At 41.2% G+C, this 21,195-nt stretch overlaps 1 long non-coding RNA gene across 1 annotated transcript; it reads right to left on the reverse strand.

The window, feature by feature from the left end:
* Nucleotides 1-18,598: 18,598 nt before the first annotated feature.
* On the reverse strand, nucleotides 18,599-19,240 carry LOC123729881 (uncharacterized). The gene is made up of 2 exons (XR_006761578.1): nucleotides 19,182-19,240; nucleotides 18,599-18,911 (listed from the first exon to the last, which is right to left on the reverse strand). It is a non-coding gene; the product is annotated as an uncharacterized lncRNA (long non-coding RNA).
* Nucleotides 19,241-21,195: the final 1,955 nt, after the last annotated feature.

Here is a 21,195-nt window from a genome sequence, read left to right on the forward strand (position 1 = left end):
CTTAATACATTAAAAACAGGTCCCTAGTGGACTGAAAACAATATATCTGCTTATTACAAAAGACATGGAGAGGGTGAGAGAGAGAGACAGAGACTCTTAACGTTGGTACATTTTATGCCTTGGTTCGCCGTGTATCTCTTTGAACCGGGCCGCCTTGGAAAGGGGGTTGGCCCTTTTCACGGCACGCTTGTAAGGCTCTGATTGTCCAAAATGGTTGTGACCCATCCGGAATCCGGTGACTTGTCATGTAGTCCTGAACAGAACTACAGAGTTTATTACAGATAGGCTAGCCAGCCGTGTCAATGGTTCCCAGTGGGGTGATGAGAGTAGCGGAATACAATGGTTTGAAAGGAGTAGTAGAATGGTCCCACTTAAATTCGCTTTTCTAGATACTTTACTTAGGACAGCTAATCGGCCGTACCAGTGGTTGTCCGGAAGGTGACTTTTTTGTCTCTACATCGTGTTGAGATTGAGTTCAAACCACTTTAAACGTGAGCTGCAGCTCTACGTCTTTCTGGTCTGATATGTTAATTTTTCACCCAACATTTTATACAGTTCGTTCAAAGGAGGCAGTTCCGTCAGGCTGACATGCTCTCTGATCTCAAGGGGGTGGTGACTACTTACTGTGCACAATTATAGAAACAATTCCCTCTTATAGTTTTCTAAAATCACATCTAACAAAAACACGTTCATCCTTTTACATATGGCATGCACAACGTAGAGGATGTAGTGGGTATACTTTTCAAGTTATAGTATTTCCTCTATAACATTTTTAATGACATCACAAAATAACAACCAAACCGACATCAGTGTTTTTTTAGGTTAGCCTCTGACCATTCCCCATGTTCTATGTTAGAAATATTGTTCCAGTATTCGCTTTAGAACGTGTTAGAGTTACAGTGAGAAAATCTGTGAAACAAAGGCACATTCCTCCAGTGAATTTGGAGAGGGAGAAAGCTGAATGTTCTGTCCTTGATTTACAACAGTGTGTTATCCGTCAACCCCCACCAGTTCCCTTCTCTCCCCCTGCATGTGAGAGGGGGTCTGGTTGAAGTTATTTATTGCAAAGCTGATCCTCACAGGACAGTCATGACAAGCCTGATCAACTTTATGCGAATAACATATATTGCGCTGCATGATGCAAATAATGGTGACACCAGATACTGACTGGTTTTCTGATCCACACCCCTACCTTTTTTTTAAGGTATCTGTGACCAACAGATGCATATCTATATTTCCAATCATGTGAAATCCATAGATTAGGGCCTAATGAATTTATTTCAATTGACTGAACTGTAACTCAGTAAAATCTTTGAAACTGTTGCATGTTGCATTAATATTTTTGTTCAGTGAAGTCCAATGAACTTAAGCTAAATATGATGTGGCTGTCCATGATACTGATGTACAGAGTGCATTTGTGTTTGTAGCAATGCAAAATAATTTCTGAGATATAAATAATATTACTGCACATATCATAGCTACACATAACTTTAGCTAGTGAGCCAGAAAGCTAACGCTCATTACCTAGCTAACAGTACACTAACTTGCAATGACAATGACTTTTGGACAAAATTAGAAGCGTATAATATCTGAAAATGTAGCTAGACTCTTACCCGTATACATGGATGAATGCTTTACAGCAGACTGGAACCACTTTAACTAAGTAAGACGTCCTGTCTCATTTTCATTTTGTTTGGAGCTACAGCTTGCTTGACCTGTTGTGTCAAGTCACTCCGGTTCACACTGACTGTGTGCAGAAAGTAGCCCATCACAACTTTTTCTCACTGATCTTTGTCGATAGCGGCTGCTAAATTCAGGGCAGCCATGTTGTTGAGAGCAGTAGCAACACTTTTGCAGTTCTCCATATCTAACATTATATCTTTCAAAAAAGATGCGGTAGCAAGGATTATCTACACATACTGAGCAGCTCATGTTATAGACAGAAGCGTGCTACATAGCAGACCAATCCGAAATCATCTCTCGACATGTCCTGCCCATCCATTATCTCAGCCAATCATGGCTAGCAGGAATGTTCCTGACTTTTTCCATGGCTAAACCACCTCACAATTCATCAATTTTATTTGTATTTACAGATGAAATACACATTTTTTATTAAGGCACATAAAAGTTCACATGTTCCAAAAGGCATTTCTGCACCAGAACGCATTTTGATAAAAAAAAAAATATATATATTCATATGCCTCTTCTGTGAAGTAATGATGTGCGACATATGCCTAGCTTCCTCAAATGTGTGTTTTTTTATTTATATAACCTTTATTTAACTAGGCAAGTCAGTTAAGAAAAAAACTTTTTTTTTTACAATGACGGCCTACCAAAAGGCAAAAGGCCTCCTGCAGGGATGGGGGCTGGGATTAAAAATAAAAATATAGCACAAAACACACATCATGACAAGAGAGACACCACAACATTACATAAAGAGAGACAACATAGCATAGCAGCAACTTACCTTACTTGTACAGAAATGGCAATTCCATTCTCCTCTTTCATGTTGCCTAAACACTCTATGACTCTGTCATACACTCTTTTAGTTTTTGTTGTCCTAGGCTTCCTAGATAAAATGCTTGCTCACTAGCCTAACTTCCTTTCATTGGCAATGATGCGCTAGGCCAGCTAGTTAACATTAGCTTAACGTTACTACATCTAGCTAAATGTTGAACTTCCATCCTTTAAGGCCAGGGGCACAATCTATGCATTTATGGTTGGCTCAGAATTGCTATTATAATCATTGGCCAGTACGGATAATTAAGTAAAACCACAAGTCCAAATCCTTACCTCCATCCATGGCTCATTTAACTAGCTAGCTAGCCACCGGAGTACAACGACACAATAATTCAAGTTATGTCAATAACATTTGGCTTCTAATGTGATGTGATTGGTCTGAAGCCAAATCCAAACTGGCTTTTTTTTGGTGCACCAGGATCATTCACAGCTGCTGAGTGGCTATTATTTTATATTTTTTTATCAAGGGAGGCCAAATTCTTGCTGACTTCCCTTACATTCAATGCTACGGGTGGCAACAATGTCATACTCTTTTTGACCAGACAGCATAGATGGGCTACACATACAAAGAGTGGGGTGCTGTTTCGTTTGATTGGATGCTTTCTCCGGTGAGGGACATTCAGCCTCTTGCGAATTGAAGGAAGTTTATGAAACACAGAGACACAATATACATTATTTTGTATATTTTTTTCTTGTTTTGGGGGGGAAGCCTGGCTTCTATAAATACACACCACTGTCTGCTCAACTTTACGCACATTTCAAGGGAAGCGAAGCCTATGAGCGAAGCGTTGTCAAGAGGAGGTACAGCCTTTGGTCAAAACCCACTGTAAGGATCAATGGACATCTCTGCTGCATTCTGTTCTACTCTGCTCATCCATTGGACGATCTTATTCTGGTGCCCTCCAGGTGGACAGGATCACTGACACACACAGTAGAGGACCACACACAGACAACATCCAACATCAATTATTCATCTCCCCATTTAACTCTGGCGCCAGGCTCACACACTTTTATGTGTTCACATAGAGGATTTCCAAGGGTTAATAAAACAATATTGGGGATTCTTAGTTGGATTCCTGAAGAGAGGGGAGAGGAGTGGCACCCGGTCATAGAGAGATCTAGTGTTTATTTGTTTAACGACAACAGTACATGCAAGACCAGCATTAACCTATTAGTGATCCCTAGTCCATCAATGCAATCGATTAAAATATATAAAATAAACGTGTTTAACTGAGAGATTGTTTTTAATGAGGGTATACTATCTAAACCCCTGTTACTACACAATAAATCCATACTAGGAGGACCTGACAATCACAGGTCCAGACCCAGTAATCACAGAGTCCCTCTAAACAACAAAGTCTTCATAATCAACCACATGACACAGGAAAAATATTATTGCGTTATTAAAATACATTCCTTATAATAATCCCCTCTGCATCCCAAATTCACTGAACAGTTAGCATGAAACATTTAAGCTGTAATTCAAAAATAAGAAATACATTCAGCCTCTGTGCCCCCAGGGGAAAGATCTGTCTTCAATCCTATTGTAAATGAGAGCACACCTAACAGCTCACTGAATAATAATGGAGAATTAGAGGAATGAATGCAGCAACTGTGAAGAGTGATACAGGCTGTACTGCGTCTGGATGCTGAGTTTATAAAGCTCCCATTCAGGATTGGAGTGAGAATGCTTCTCGTCTCTCTTTGAATTTGGGGAATTAAAATCCCCTCAGCGTCACAGGGGGGTGAATAAAGAGTTTTTGTCATTTTAAAGGGTGGCGCTCAAAGATATTTTCTTTTCCTTTTCGATTTCATGCTCACTCTTTTTCTCAGTTGAATACATCTTCAGTGATTTTCAAAATAGCAGTCAGGTTAAGGTGTGCACTGTCACGAACAGCCTTTTGTTAATATGGAATGGCAGCATGGAGAAGCCAGTCCCTCTTACAAACAACTAGAAGAGGGAGGTCATATTGACTATTTATGTGTTTTTTTTGGTGTTGATCACTTCAGATTCACATATTTGCTAAATACAAAAATGTAACAAGTAAAAATGGCATCTAGTTATTTGGTAGAGCTTTATGCAACAACCCAACATTCAGTTTGACTACCATCTGTTTTCAAAGTCATACAAATATGATACACTGTATGTGGGTTACTACAGCTTCATAGATACTAGAAAGTATAATACAAAGCTTATGGCTTATAATACAAAGCTGCAACATCGTGGGTGTCCTTCTCTACTGCTATTTACCTCAATCAGCAGCCTCTCCAGTCCGTGATGAGGTTCTTCCATGGAGCTGACAGATATGGAGGATGCCACTGACACCTCCCCAACCCCACCAACCCCACCCGTCCTTCACCAGATCAAGTTGACCCCACATTGACAGCAGCCATCATACTTCAGCTTGGCCTCGCTGGAAATTGTTTGTCAGGCTTTTGCTTGAGCGGATTATACACTGGCCTGGCCTGCGTTTGTATAGGTTATTTCTTTAATCCTCATGATGCTGCCAGTGTTGTGCCTTCTTCACAGCCATATAAACAGGACTACACTGCTCAGAAAGTGTACAAGAGCAATTTTCAGTTCAGACTCATATAATTGCTTTTGCTAAATTGCTTCGTCATGCAAGTTGCACTGTGTGTGAGTTTGTGTGTAAAATTAATTCCCTACAAAAGTTAAGGTATTATATACAGTATGGATTTTAATGTTATATCTTTCTCATTGTCCAATTGGACTTCACAATGTACAGTGAGGTGAAATAGCGGCAATGATATAAAGTTGATTGTTAAAGGGGTCATGTTTTCATGGTTTCCATGTGTGTCATGATTGAGAAAGAATTTGGTTGTTTTCATAAGTACTGTCTATATCTAAGAAGCCAACCCCTTACTTTAAGTAGCCTTACAAAAAAACATTATAATGCAGTATCATCATAAAACATATTGATGTACTTCTTTGGATGGCTGAAGGAAACTCATGTCTGGCGTAAAGCTGACTAATTATTCAACAGTAATGACGTTGGTCTCAGTAATGACTTTGGTCTTATCCAGAAAGTTTTCTATACATTTTTTATCAGGCTTAATTGATAATGTGTGTTTTGAGCTACATTTGGTTGACAATGTTGTTTAGATTCCGATCCAATTTATTACAAAATTTAAGACAAAGCTATTTTTATTTTCTTCCTATATTCCCATTACGTGTGTTTTCAGCCCATGATAGCTCACAAAGCTAGTCAAAAGCAACTGCTCTAACAACGCTTGGCACGTAGCACCTTGTTGGTCACATCAGCTCATTATCCACATTTATATCTGTTTGGTGTCACTGTATTGCAGTCACAAGGCCAAGACTCACCACAGCTAGTCACATAGGAACAATGTGTAGGCACGCTCGGTGTGGACCTTGTGGCATATATGCTGGCTCTGAAACAGAAATCAGCATTATGGAGAGGATGTCAGACATTTTAAATAGCCTGTTGGTGTTCTGTATGACCTGAAACGGTGGAATTGTGCATCGTACATGAGAACTGTAGGGACCACAGAACCCCTGTTGTTGTACTGTGGGCTGCAAGCTGAAATAACCAACTGTATAATGTCCAAAGTCACATCTCAATCACAATGCCTACGTGTTCACCATATTTTATTCACATGAGGGTACTGTAATAAGAAATCTGTATCTGGTCCCTTCCCCCCTTAAAGGGGAAGAACAGGATTTTACAACATGATGTTAGATTGTTCCTCACCTTGAAAGTAGTCTACGAGCCAGGATAAACTATAATCTATGGTTCGGTTTTCTTTAAACAGCCACTACAAACTTCAGCTAACTTTAGCCACCGCTTTATTTTAATTTGACAGATCTTTATAGGTGGTGGAGATGAGGCTTGGTAGATCTCTCTGTCATTACCACCCTCCCTGATGGATAAATTGTAACATTAACAAGCAACACCAGACAATCAGACAACATTTTTGTGACATAAGTAATGACGAACAGTCTATATCCTCCTCTCACTCCTGCATGACAAGCTAGAAAAAGTGAAAAGCACTGAAAAATTGAGACAGTGAACTGGACACAGATATACATTTTTCAGAGGGCAGTGAGCGCTACAGGGCAGAAGAGAGATGTAATTAGTAAGACATTTCATATGAGATCTGCAGCAATGGAGCATGGAGACCCAGGCTGAACTCAGCTACTCAGATAACTACTGGCCATGTTGGAACATCAAATTATGTGCCAATTACATGTTCTACTTAGCTTTGATTCATAATGTTGATTCATCCATTGTGACAATGATATTTAATAAGAGTAGCTAACTACCTACGCATAGACAGCTGGGAATGTATAGAGATGCATATTACTTAGAAATAAGTTGTTTGTAACCATTATGGAAAACATATTTCATATTTAAGTTACAGCTTACATTGCACTTGTAGATCTGAGCAATTTTGTAAACCAGGCAGACACATTCATTTAAATTGTGCAACCACCTCCCTCGCTCCGCTCCGCACACAAAATACTCTGCAATCTGTTTTCCTGATGGTCTGGCCTCCTGATTTATGCAAAACCTAAATCTTGCCAGGTTAATCTATTACTTTCCATGAGAAGATGGATAAATCTCCACTATTTCTGCTGAAAGTGTCTGAAAGGAGCTCGAACTACACATTTACACATCATTACACAGCACATAGAGAGAAAAAGACAGAGACAGACAGAGAGACAGACAGAGAGACAGACAGAGAGACAGACAGAGAGACAGACAGCGAGAGAGAGAGAGTGAGAGAGAGAGACCTAGATGGCAGACCATGCAGGCCTTGGCATAATCCTTGTACACTCTCAAACAAAAGAAACCCCCCCAAATATATATGTTGGGCTAATACAGCACAGTAAAATCCATGTATTGTGTTGGAGTGTGTTTCTGTCCCCTAACTGGGTCAGTGCATTCATACAGCAAGGCTCCATACTGTCAGGGCATGTCGTCACCACCCTTCACGCAGGATAAGGCAAGGACGTAGTGAAACACGATTACTTGTGTTAGCCATAACTGTGCATGCCTGCACTTAACAGAGGGAGAATGGAGAGTTGGGAAGACTAAAATTGTCTGTTTAACTCCCAGTAGCTATGCCATGCATAGACTTGCCTACCATGTTGTATGAAGTGTATGCCATACGTACACGGTTAAGCTATTAAAGCAAATTAGCTGTATAATGTTTTCAACAAAGCCATGAAATATGAATATGTTTAAAAATCTAGATGTTAGAATAATGTTCTGCCTCTGTTTGATTGATTTTCCCCTCCCAAGCCGCCCAACACTTGATGATGAGGCGTCTGTCTGAAGTAGCACCGGAGTCTGCAGCATCCTGGGCATTGGGTGGTTGCTTGGTACAGTAGAGAGTGCTCATGAATTCCCCATCCACCACAGCCCATTAGTCTCCCCCTGCCTCCCCATGGACAACTCCTGTCAGAGGGATCCTCCCTCTGTTTCAAATTCATGTAATTACCCTCCCAGGCATGGAACTATGCTAGTACAGCCAGACTGCCAGCCAGGCAGAGCCAACACATTAGGTAAACACAGTAACACTAACAGTAACTAACAGTCACAATATTAAAGGCAAAAATACTTCATAGAACAAAGTTGAGTATGTTTGGCTAGTGTTGTAGGTAATAACATTATGACCCTTTGTCAACTTTTTGTAGTATCAAATCAAGTAAAATTGTATTAGTCACGCGCCAAATACAACAGGTGTAGACTTTACAGTGAAATGCTTACTTATGAGCCCCTAACCAACAATGCACTTTAAAAAATAAACAGAGAAGTATAAGAAATAAAAGTAACAAGTAATTAAAGAGTAGCTGTAAAATAACAATAGCGAGACTATATACAGGGGGGTACAGAGTCAATGTGTGGAGGCACCGGTTAGTCGAGGTAATTGAGGTAATATGTACATGTAGGTAGAGTTATCAAAGTGACTATGCATAGATGATAACAACAGAGAGTAGCAGCGGTGTAAAGGATGGGGGGGCAATGCAAATAGTCTGGGTAGCCATTTGATTAGACGTTCAGGAGTCTTATGGCATGGGGGGAGAAGCTGTTTAAAAGCCTCTTGGACCTAGACTTGGTGCTCCGGTACCGCCTGCCGTGTGGGAGCAGAGAGAACAGTATATGACTAGAGTGGCTGGAGTCTTTGACATTTTTTAGGGCCTTCCTCTGACACCGCCTGGTATAGAGGTCCTGGAGGGCAGGAAGCTATGCCCCAGTGATGTACTGGACCGTACGCACTACCCTCTGTAGTGCCTTGTGGTCGGAGGCCGAGCAGTTGCCATACCAGGCAGTGATGACCTCCACCCTATAGGCTGTCTCGTCATTGTCGGTGCTCAGGCCTACCACTGTTGTGTCATCGGCAAACTTAATGATGGTGTTGGAGTCGTGCCTGGCCGTGCAGTCATGAGTGAACAGGGACTACAGGGGGGGACTGAGCACACACCCCTGAGGGGCCCCTGTGTTGAGGATCAGCATTACCTTAGTGTTCTTGGGCACAGGGACTATGGTGGTCTGCTTAAAACATGTTGGAATTACAGACTCGGACAGGGAGAAGTTGAAAATGTCAGTGAAGACACTTGCCAGTTGGTCAGCGAATGCTCACAGTACATCCTGGTATTCCGTCTGGCCCTGTGACCTTGTGAATGTTGACCTGTTTAAAGGTCTTACTCTCTTACTCACATCGGCTGCGGAGAGCGTGATCACACAGTCTTCCGGAACAGCTGGTGCTCTCACGCATGTTTCAGTGTTTTTTGCCTTGAAGCAAGCATAGAAGTAGTTAAGCTTGTCTGGTAGGATTGTATCACTGGGCAGCTCTCGGCTGTGCTTCCTTTGTAGTCTGTAATGGTTTGAAAGCCTTGCCACATCCGACGAGCGTCAGAGCCGGTGTAGAACTTAGTCCTGTATTGACATTTGTCTGTTTGATGGTTCATCAGAGGGTATAGAGGGATTTCTTAGAAGCTTCTGGGTTAGAGTCCCACTCCTTGAAAGCAGCAGCTCTAGCCTTTAGCTCAGTGTGGATGTTGCCTGTAATCCATGGCTTCTGGTTGGGGTCTGAACGTGCAGTCACTGTGGGGATGACGTCATCGCTGCACTTTTTGATAAAGCCAATGACTGATGTGGTGTACTCCTCAATGCCATCGGAGGAATCCCGGAACATATTCCAGTCTGTGCTAGAAAACCTGTTCTGTAGCTTAGCATCTGCTTCATCTTACCACTTTTTTATTGATCGATTCACTGATGCTTCCTGCTTACATTTTTTGCTTGTAAGCAGGAATCAGTAGGATAGAATTATGGTCAGATTTACCAAATGGAGGGTGAGGGAGAGCTTTGTATGCGTCTCTGTGTGTGGAGTAAAGGTGGTCCAGAGTTTTTTTTCCCTCTGTAAGGTAGTCTGATGAGGTGTTATTAGCCCCAATGTATTCGAATTGAGCAAAAACTGCAGGGTGGGTTCTTTATAATGATAATACAGAATCGTATATGATTTATCTTCAAGCTAGCTAGGAACCACAGATGCAAATTGGCTTGCAAATTATCAAACTCTGGTGCTATGTGTAAGTTGTGCATGGTCCCTGAGAAATAAACAAACGTATGAATATAGAAGCCACCTGTGGAAACATACTCCAGGTGAACATACATTCTCTGGCATGGACACTAATCTCATGGATCAAATGGATATCAAATTGGAGGATGCACCAAATGGCTTGTGAGTAATGACAATAATGATGACACCTTTTTTCCTAAAGTCAAGGCTCAATTCGTCAGGGTATGGTGTCAGGCAAGGTGCCGAAACCGTTCCAAAGGGATGCTGGCCCATGTGGACTCCAATGTTTTCCACAGTGGTGTCAAGTTGGATGAATGTCCTTTGGGTGGTGGACCACTCTTGATACACACAGGAAACTGTTGAGCGTGAAAAAGCCTTCAGTGCTGCTGTTCTTGACAAACTCAAACTGGTGCGCCTAGCACCTACTTGCAGACCCCGTTCAAAGGCACTTAAATATTTTGACTTGCCCATTCACCCTCTGAATGGCACACATACACAATCCATGTCTCAATTGTCTAAAGGTTTAAAAATTATTCTTTAACCTGTCTCCTCCCCTTCATTTACACTGTAAGGGTTCAGTGACCAGCCTGAGAAAGATGACATGACAGCACCCTCCTCAGGGGATAGGTACTCAGTGTAAAGCCAATTAATACACACCTGGGCCCACTAATTGGCTTGGTGTCTCCCTCTATATAGGTGTGCCAGGAGATGACCTCGAGGTGGATTGGGAGCAGACACAGTGAACTGTGAGGATGTCAGACTTTCCTACCTCAGAGAAAGCGGCTTTATCTGATGCACCTTGGCTCTATGTTAAACAAGGCAGGCTATAGATAGAGGGACGCATTCCCCCTGTAAATATGATGCGTAGACGATAGTCTAAAGACAAGGGGAGCCATTTATTATTTGGTGTTCCCTTTTCCGCCACAGCCTTTTGGTCAGCTGCTTAGTTTGTTTATTCTTTTTGCACTGTTCATCGTTGGACACTACCTTGTACTAGAATAATTGTTTTGGGCGAAATAACCTGTTTAGTGACAATGCAAAAGAAAAAACACCTATTGAAGTGGATTAACAGGTGACATCAATAAGGGATCATAGCTTTCGCCTAGATTCACCTGGTCAGTCAATGTCATGGAAGAGCAGATTGTTAGTATTGTTTTGTACACGCAATGTACATATTACATTTGAAACTTTTTGATGTAAAGAAAACATTGTTTTTATATATTTTTTTATTACATTACAGGTAGCTAGGTGAGACAACCACATAGTAGTAAGTACATTTTTCCTCAATAAGTTATCAGCAAAGTCAGTGCTCGTAGGAATGCATTGTAGAGATGTGTTGGGGAGAGGCATTCACAATGTCTTTGAAGAGGGGCTTAACTTTGGCTTGTACCCCTCTAATGTGGAGTCAGTTACTCAACAATGTGGTCATGGCAACCTTTCCAAATTCTAGATATTGTTTTGGAACATTCTGAACCTTGCAGTCTGGCCCTAGTCTCGCCAGCAAAATCAACCCCCAACCCTTACTCTACCACTAGACACCCATCTTAGATGGGCATACTTTATCTATGGGGTAGAAAAAATATAGCACTGTAAGATATAGGAGACATGTCTACTGGTAGGAACAGCCAGGGCTTGATTTCAGACTTGGGAAATAATCAAGCATGGTAAAGATGCTTCTTCCGCTCTCACCAACCCATGACATCATGGTTCAGACATACAGCAGAAGGAAATAACCCTGTCTATGTTATTATATGGATGCAATTACATACTTAAAGGGATCCCTATGGCCAGGCCTCTGGGTTCCCACATGAAGCACATATCAGACCCGTCAACCTAAAAGGTCAGTTTATGCCTAGGTGCGTGTGTCTGTATGTGGGTGCTTGCGTACTTGCGTGTGTGAGAACGTAAATTGTGCATTCTAGGCGGTTTCTTTTGATAACGCCTAGTCTGCTCCACTGCCTCTCCTCTCCTACAGCAGATGGATTACTATTTGTAATAACAGCCACAGAGGACATCTGTGATGAGGAGTAATAAAAGAAACAATAGAGAGAGGGCAAAAAAACCTCTCCCTTCTGCGCAGTCTTTTAATGGACTTGACTCAAGTTACATTTCTTCCTGCACAATAAGCAATTTTTCTCCAGTCGATAGAAGCCTGCACTAAATGGTTTACTTCCCTTGCAAGTAAATCATAATTTGTTTTGCTTGATATTAAGGCCTTTCCCTGAGAGCGTGTAGCCCGGGTCCTGGGTGATTACAAAGCAAACTGCTACAACTTCTCTCTGGAACCATATGGACCTCTGCACTAATTACCATCTCTCCTCTCTTTCTTGCCTGAGGAACCAGATAATTACCCAGGTGTATTAAAATATTGTATTTAAATGGTTGAATGAAACCAGTGGATTTGTAAAGCAGAGCAACATAGGACCAACCAACCATGTGCAGCTGAGTATAAGGTCTGCGTGAAGAGAACATGGACGGAATCATGTAATCCAGACATTAATCCTTAAGAGTCTATATGCGCACCCGTGCGTCAATCTAAGTAACATTATGAAAAAATCCACATCGCAATCCGTCAGTTTAAGCTACAGATATATATTTTTTGCATGGGCTGCATGTCAATCCGCCGCATTCACCTTTGTCGGCCTTCAGCATCTGTAGCCGAGCTACAGCGGAATTTGTCAGACCATGCAACATCCCGAAAATAGTTTTTCTCACAAAAACAGCTGTGGCGTCCAACGTTTTGGCCTATAAACTAATATGACCTCTCTATGGGACTTGTCTGAAGGTAACCTATACAAATTAATGGTAGTACTGTATGTAGGTAGTTTTGTGCAAAGAAAAATAAGGGGTTAAATGTGTGTCCAAAATATATATACACTACCGTTCAAAAGTTTGGGGTCACTTAGAAATGCCCTTGTTTTTGAAGGAAAAGCACATTTTTTGTGCATTAAAATAACATCAAATTGATCCGAAATACAGTGTAGACATTGTTATTGTTGTAAATAACTATTGTAGCTGGAAACGGCAGATTTATTTTTTAATGGAATATCTACATAGGCGAACAGAGGCCCATTATCAGCAACCATCACTCCTGTGTTCCAATGGCACGTTGTGTTAGCTAATCCAAGTGTATCATTTTAAAAGGCTAATTGATCATTAGAAAACCCTTTTGCAATTATGTTAGCACAGCTTTTGTGCTGATTAAAGAATCAATAAAACTGGCCTTCTTTAGACTTGTTGAGTATCTGGAGCATCAGAATTTGTGGGTTCAATTACAGGCTCAAAATGGCTAGAAACAAATATCTATCTTCTGAAACTCGTCACTCTATTCTTGTTCTGAGAAATGTAGGCTATTCCATGCGAGAAATTGCCAAGAAACTGAAGATCTGGTACAACTCTGTGTACTACTCCCTTCACAGAACAGCGCAAACTGGCTTTAACCAGAATAGAAAGAGGAGTGGGAGGCCCCGGTGCACAACTGAACAAGAGGACAAGTACATTAGAGTGTCTAGTAATGTACTGGGTTGTACTCTCTACCCTCTGTAGCGCCTTAGGGTCAGATGCCGAGCAGTTGCTATACCAGGCGGTGATGCAACCGGTCAGGAGGCTCTTCATGGTGCAGCTGTAGAACTAGGATCTGGGGACCCATGCCAAATCTTTTCAGTCTCCTGAAGGGAAAAAGGTTTTGTCGTGCCAACTGTCTTGGTGTGTTTGGACCATGATAGTTCGTTGGTGACGTGGACACCAAGAAACTTGAAACTCTCAACCCGCTCCACTTTAGCACTGGCAATGTTAATTGGGGCCTGTTCGGCGCTCCTTATCCTATAGTCCACAATCAGCTCCTTTGTCTTGCTCACATTGAGGGAGAGGTTGTTTTCCTGGCACCACACTGCCAGGTCTCTGACCTCCTCCCTATAGGCTGTCTCATCGTTGTCGATGATCAGGCCTTCTTTGTGTCGTAAGCAAACTTATTGATGGTGTTGGAGTCGTGCTTGGCCACGCAGTCGTGGGTGAACAGGACTAAGCACGCAACCCTGAGGGACCCCAGTGTTGAGGATCAGCATGGCAGATGTGTTGTTGCTTACCCTTACCACCTGGGGGTGGTCCATCAGGAAGTCCAGGATCCAGTTGCAGAGGGAGGTTTTTAGTCCGAGGGTCCTTACTTTAGTAATGAGCTTTGTGGGCACTATGGTGTTGAACGCTGAGCTGTAGTCAATGAACAACATTCTCACATAGGTGTTCCTTTTGTCCAGGTGGGAAAGTGCAGTGTGGAGTGCGATTGACATTGCGTCATCTGTGGATCTGTTGGGGCGGTTGTTGAATTGGAGTGGGTTTAAGGTTTCCGGCATGATGGTGTTGATGGGAGCCATGACAAGCCTTTCAAAGCACTTCATGGCTACCGACGTGAGTGCTACGGGGCGGTAATCATTTAGGCAGGTTACCTTCGCTTTCTTTGGCAGAGGGACTATGGTGGTCTGTTTGAAACATGTAGGAATTACAATCTCGGTCAGGAAGAGGTTGAAAATGTCAGTGAAGACACATGCCAGTTGGTCCGTGCATGCTCTGAGTACTCGTCCTGGTAATCCATCTGGCCCCGCGGCTTTGTGAATGTTGACCTGTTTAAAGGTGGTGCTGGTGCTCTCATGCATGCTTCAGTGTTGCTTGCCTCAAAGCGAGCATAAAAGGCATTTAGCTCATCTGGTTGGCTTGTGTCACGGAGCAGCTCGTGGCTGGGTTTCCCTTTGTTTCCCTTTGTTTTCAAGCCCTGCCACATCCGACGATGATATTCGTCTAAAATGAGCATCCACATCAGGTGATTTACAGTAGGCTTGCGCCAACGTGCATTGGTATATGCATTTCCTGGTTTCAATGTGTTAACATCTGTGTGACCGATACAGCGGAGAGGTTTTCAATCTTAGGAAGTGCATGAGGAGTTAGGCTAGGCCTGGAAAATCTAGGCATATATTTCCCCCACTGAATGTCCATTTGTCTCGCTAGCTGTCCATTAATAACAAACAGGGCTTGCCAAGCTGTTTATCAGCCTAACATTACACTCTTTATTCATATGCCATCGTTCCCGACACACACACACATATTCAAGAACACAGGCATGCACACAGATGCAGACACACCTCAGTGTTCACTCATCCCCTCCTCCCTCTACTAAATCAACCTTCAGCTCCACATGTCAACATGATTTGTCCTTATAGTGTAGGAAAATAAACCATCAAAAGACAAGCAGGCATTCATTTTTGTGACTCGACCACATCCTCATGAAATATTGAAACTCTGAAGACGAACTTACTTGTGTTCTAATGGAAATGCCACAGGCTGCTCTGGAATAATTGCGACATCATGTTCATCACTGTAGACTAGAGTGAAAAAATACAACCTTATCTGGTATGATCATTATTTAATCAACATATCTTGTTTTATCATCATGTATCTTTGATGTTCTTTTGATGGCGTTGTTGGCTTGTGGAGTGCTCATTATGGCAACACACCCTGCTGATTAGAATCCACCTCAGAAGCAACACACACAGACACGCACACAAACAGACGCACACACATACTCACACCTAGCTAGGGGGATAATTACAGACTGTATGTCAGTACTGCTTGATACCAGCTGTGGAGGCAGGGGCGTTCTGGGGGGGGGGGGGCAGTGCCCCTGTGACAACAATTTTGGACCCCCTTGTGGCCCCCCTAAATGTGGAGTATTAAATAATTTTTACATAACACATTTTTGCTATCGTTCTTTTTTTACATCCGTTATTAGACAGTGGCAATGCGGAACACTAATGATTATGAACATGGTCTTTTGCCTGCTAATGCCTGCAATGCAGTGAAGAAAACTATATGACAACAATAACGTCTAATGTAACTGTCCCCTCTAACAGTACATCTGGCCCCAGCTTGGCCCCCCCCAGTTGAAATGGTCTAGAACCGCCACTGTATGGAGGGGACCACTGCTTTTCATGGCACTGTGATCTATGATGGTGGCTGGGTGGCAGGGACAGAGAGGGGTGGATATAGGGTAGAGTAAAGTCTGGACAATAGTTTAAAGCAGGACATGGCCAGAGGTTTCCTACAAGCTTTTGTCAGTCACACTGGTTAACCTGTTAGGGCTAGGGGGCAGTATTTGCACGGCTGGATACATTTTTTTTACCCGATTTAATCTGGTTACTAATCCTACCCAGTAACTAGAATATGCATATACTTATTATATATGGATAGAAAACACTCTAAAGTTTCTAAAACTGTTTGAATGGTGTCTGTGAGTATAACAGAACTCATTTGGCAGGCAAAACCCTGAGACATTTTCTGACAGGAAGTGGATACCTGATGTGTTGTATTACCTTTAAACCTATGCCATTGAAAAACACAGGGGCTGAGGAATATTTTGGCACTTCCTATTGCTTCCACTAGATGTCATCAGCCTTTACAAAGTGTTTTGAGTCTTCTGGAGGGAGATCTGACCGAACAAGAGCCATGGAACGATGATGGCCCATTAGACACCTGGCGCGAGTTCATGTTGGGTACCCTCGTTCCAATACGTTATAAAAGAGTATGCATTCGTCCACCTTGAATATTATTCATGTTCTGGTTAAAAAGGCCCTAATGATTTATGCTATACAACGTTTGACATGTTTGAACGAACGGAAATATATTTTTTCCCCTCGTTCATGACGAGAAGTCCGGCTGGCTTAGATCATGTGCTAACAAGACGGAGATTTTTGGACATAAATGATGAGCTTTTTTGAACAAAACTACATTCGTTATGGACCTGTGATACCTGGAAGTGACATCTGATGAAGAGAATCAAAGGTAATGGATTATTTACATAGTATTTTCGATTTTAGATCTCCCCAACATGACGTCTAGTCTGTATCGCAACGCGTATTTTTCTGGGCGCAGTGCTCAGATTATTGCAAAGTGTGATTTCCCAGTAAGGTTATTTTTAAATCTGGCAAGTTGATTGCGTTCAAGAGATGTAAATCTATAATTCTTTAAATGACAATATAATATTTTACCAATGTTTTCTAATTTTAATTATTTAATTTCTGACGCTGACTTGACTGCCGGTTATTGGAGGGAAACGATTTCCTCAACATCAATGCCATAGTAAAACGCTGTTTTTGGATATAAATATGAACTTGATAGAACTAAAAATGCATGCATTGTCTAACATAATGTCCTAGGAGTGTCATCTGATGGAGATTGTAAAAGGTTAGTGCATCATTTTAGCTGGTTTTATGGTTTTGGTGACCCTGTCTTTGACTTGACAAAACATTGCACACAACTCTTGTAAATGTACTGTCCTAACATACTCTAAATTTATGCTTTCGCCGTAAAACCTTTTTGAAATCGTAAAACGTGGTTAGAGTAAGGAGATGTTTATCTTTCAAATGGTGTAAAATAGTTGTATTTTTGAAAAATTTGAATTTTGACATTTATTTGGATTCAAATTTGCCGCTCTTGAAATGCACCTGCTGTTGATGGAGTGCACCACGGGTGGCACGCTAGCGTCCCACCTAGCCCCAAGAGGTTAAAGACAAGACTCTCGTTAATCTAACCACACTGTCCGATTTCAAAAAGGCTTTACAACGAAAGCAAAACATTAGATTATGTCAGCAGAGTACCAAGCCAGAAATAATCAGACACCCATTTTTCAAGCCAGCATATGAATCCTACAGACGAAGAACCATATATGTGACAATTTTTCCATTTTAAGATAATCAGTTATTTTTATATTATTCATTGTGTGTACCACATTGGGTGTTTTATGGTTGACAAATAATTCACCATACTCATATCTTCCAACAACAATTGATATTTTTTTGTTATTTCAAAAAATACTTTTTTTATTGTCGTTTTAATTTTTAGAATGTGGAAGAACAGTATATCTCCAGTGATGATTTCAGTTTGTGGAAGAACAGTATATGTGACATTTTGCATGACACTTGTAAGATGTCCTTTTTTAATACCTGATATGATGTTTTAAGTACTTTCAAGTACAGATGCCCTTCATGTAAATAACTTAAATGCAATATGTAGTTAATTCATTTAATGGAGGTTCATTTAAAGGTGGTCTATCAACTTTAGCACCGATGACTTTTCTTAAAAGTTGAGTCATGAAATCTTAGTCTCATTTAAAATGAAGCCCTCAATGTGAACATACCATAGAATAACTACAAAAATAGAATACAATTAAATTAATTCAATCAAAAGAAGTACAACTTGTACATATCAAATATGGATCAATGTGATGTGCCAATATGCATGTCCATTATGCAGGTCCCTAAGGTCAATATTACAAAACGTTCAGAAAACCATTCTCTTTGCGTTTAACACTATGATCTGCAATTAAGTTTTGAATTGCGTTAAACCCATGCTAAAGGCAAGAAACGTCCTGTACTGAGGTGACAGCTGTAAATAAGTATTAACTGCTTAGAGTTGATGCTAAATGTGGTGACAGAGATGTATATTGTAATGAATAAAAAAAGGGAATCATTAGGATATTTTATTGTTAGAACAACATGTTGCATGTTGATGGGATGTTAGTAAACTATTCTCTGTGCAATACATGTGACTTTTAACCACCTCACTGAAGTGGTCTGTAGTCCAGCTGGTCGCTTGAGAACAGAATCTGGGAGGTGACTGAAGTCTTCACATTGCATCCTCATCACCTTGAATGGTTTTGCTGGTTGTGCTTGTTGTTTCTCGTATGGGACAGTGTAGAAACTGTTGAACAGATGCAGCTTGCGCTCATCAATCAACTTTCCACAATCCTTTCTGCACGTCGTGGAACACGCTCTTCCCTGCAGGATACAGTGTAACGTTACATATAACTAGCTAGCTACTGTAGCCATGTCGAATCATCCGGTGGATGGACAAAAAGTAGCTAGCTATGTTTCTTCTATAATCTAGCAATAACATTTGTAACGATAATGTATAAGTTAGTAGCCAACGAACTTTAGCTAATATGTTTTCTCTATAGTTACAAATTAGACAACCCAGAACATACATGTTAGTTACTGTACTCTATAGCTAGCTAGCTTGATTGTTTGATATACGGTTCTTCCACATACCTCTTTTGGACAGCTTTTCCCAGTTTTTTCTTGACCCTTACGATTTGTATAGGGTTTTCCCGCATCCCGTAAGATCTTCCTTTGCCTGTCTTTCCATTCTTTTAGTTTTGTTTTACGTTTCTTTCCCACATTTCGGTGATTTTCATCAGCAACAGAAAAGTTGTGCGCTTGTCCGTCCATTCTGAGTGGTGCACATAAACGGTTATTCCACGAGAGCCTATCTTTAAATTTAAACATATTGTTAATTAGCGCGTGGAAAGCTTGTGAAACCGGTTCACTATAGAAAAAGGGTGTCCAATAATGATTTTTCATGTATATCTCGTTTTTTTGAAAAATGTCACATATACGGTTCTTCGTCTGTAGGATTCATATAATATCACCAAAACCCAGAAGACAGCTAAATGCAGCACTCACCTTTGATGATCTTCATCAGATGACAACCCTAGGACATTATGTTATACAATACATGCATGTTTTGTTCAATCAAGTTCATATTTATATCAAAACCAGCTTTTTACATTAGCATGTGACGTTCAGAACTAGCATACCCCCGCAAACTTCCGGGGAATTCGCTAACATTTTACTAAATTACTCACGATAAACGTTCACAAAAAGCATAACAATTATTTTAAGAATTATAGATACAGACCTCCTCTATGCACTCGATATGTCCGATTTTAAAATAGCTTTTTGGTGAAAGCACATTTTGCAATATTCTAAGTACATAGCCCAGGCATCACGGGCTCGCTATTTAGACACCCGGCAAGTTTAGCACTCACCATAATCATATTTACTATTATAAAAGTTTGATTACCTTTTGTTGTCTTCGTCAGAATGCACACCCAGGACTGCTACTTCAATAACAAATGTTGGTTTGGTCCAAAATAATCCATCGTTATATCCGAATAGCGGCGTTTTGTTCGTGCGTTCCAGACACTATCCGAAATGGTAAAGAAGTGTCGCGCGCATGGCGCAATTCGTGACAATAAAATTCTAAATATTCCATTACCGTACTTCGAAGCATGTCAACCGCTGTTTAAAATCAATTTTTACGCCATTTTTCTCGTAGAAAACCGATAATATTCCGACAGGGAATCTCCTTTTCGGCAAACAGAGGAAAAAATCACAAAGGCGGGGCGGTCGGGTCACGCGCATAAGCCCAGAGTCCCTTGATCGGCCACTTGAGAAAGGCGATAATGTGTTTCAGCCTGGGGCTGGAATGACGACATTCTGTTTTTTCCCGGGCTCTGAGCGCCTATGGACGACGTGGGAAGTGTCACGTTAGAGCAGAGATCCTTAGTAAAAGATAGAGATGGAAAAGAAGTTCAAGAAATGGTCAGACAGGCCACTTCCTGTAAAGGAATCTCTCAGGTTTTGACCTGCCATTTGAGTTCTGTTATACTCACAGACACCATTCAAACAGTTTTAGAAACTTTAGGGTGTTTTCTATCCATATGTAATAAGTATATGCATATTCTAGTTACTGGGTAGGAGTGGTAACCAGATTAAATCGGGTATGTTTTTTTATCCAGCTGTGTCAATACTGCCCCCTAGCCCTAACAGGTTAAACAATGCCACTTTATATTACTCATCTCATATGTATATATTGTATTCTATACCATCTACTGCATCTTGCCTATGCCATCACTCATCCATATATTTATATTGCTGTACACTGATGTCTTGTGTAAGCCCCACATCTACACCCAAGTATGTGGGCATACTGCAGTGACGTCTAAAATGCTTTGAATTAATCAGCACCTTGGAGAGTGATGTCCCTTTCACCACCATAGATAGTAGGCTACTTGCTTGTTTTCTCTGTCTGCTGCGCTGCTACGTTGTGTTTATCACTTTTTTTCTCTCAATGTGTTCCGGTATCTCAGAGCCCCCCGGATAACCACCCCTCTTGCGCTCACTTTGTGTTCTGGGACCTCCAGATTTACAAATTAAGCATTGGTCTGTCTATTCTACGAGTGAGTGTAAACAGTAGGCATGTTCTCTGCTATCCACTTTG

This window comes from Salmo salar, chromosome ssa23 (genome assembly GCF_905237065.1).
Source record: "Salmo salar chromosome ssa23, Ssal_v3.1, whole genome shotgun sequence".
Lineage (NCBI taxonomy): Eukaryota > Metazoa > Chordata > Actinopteri > Salmoniformes > Salmonidae > Salmo > Salmo salar.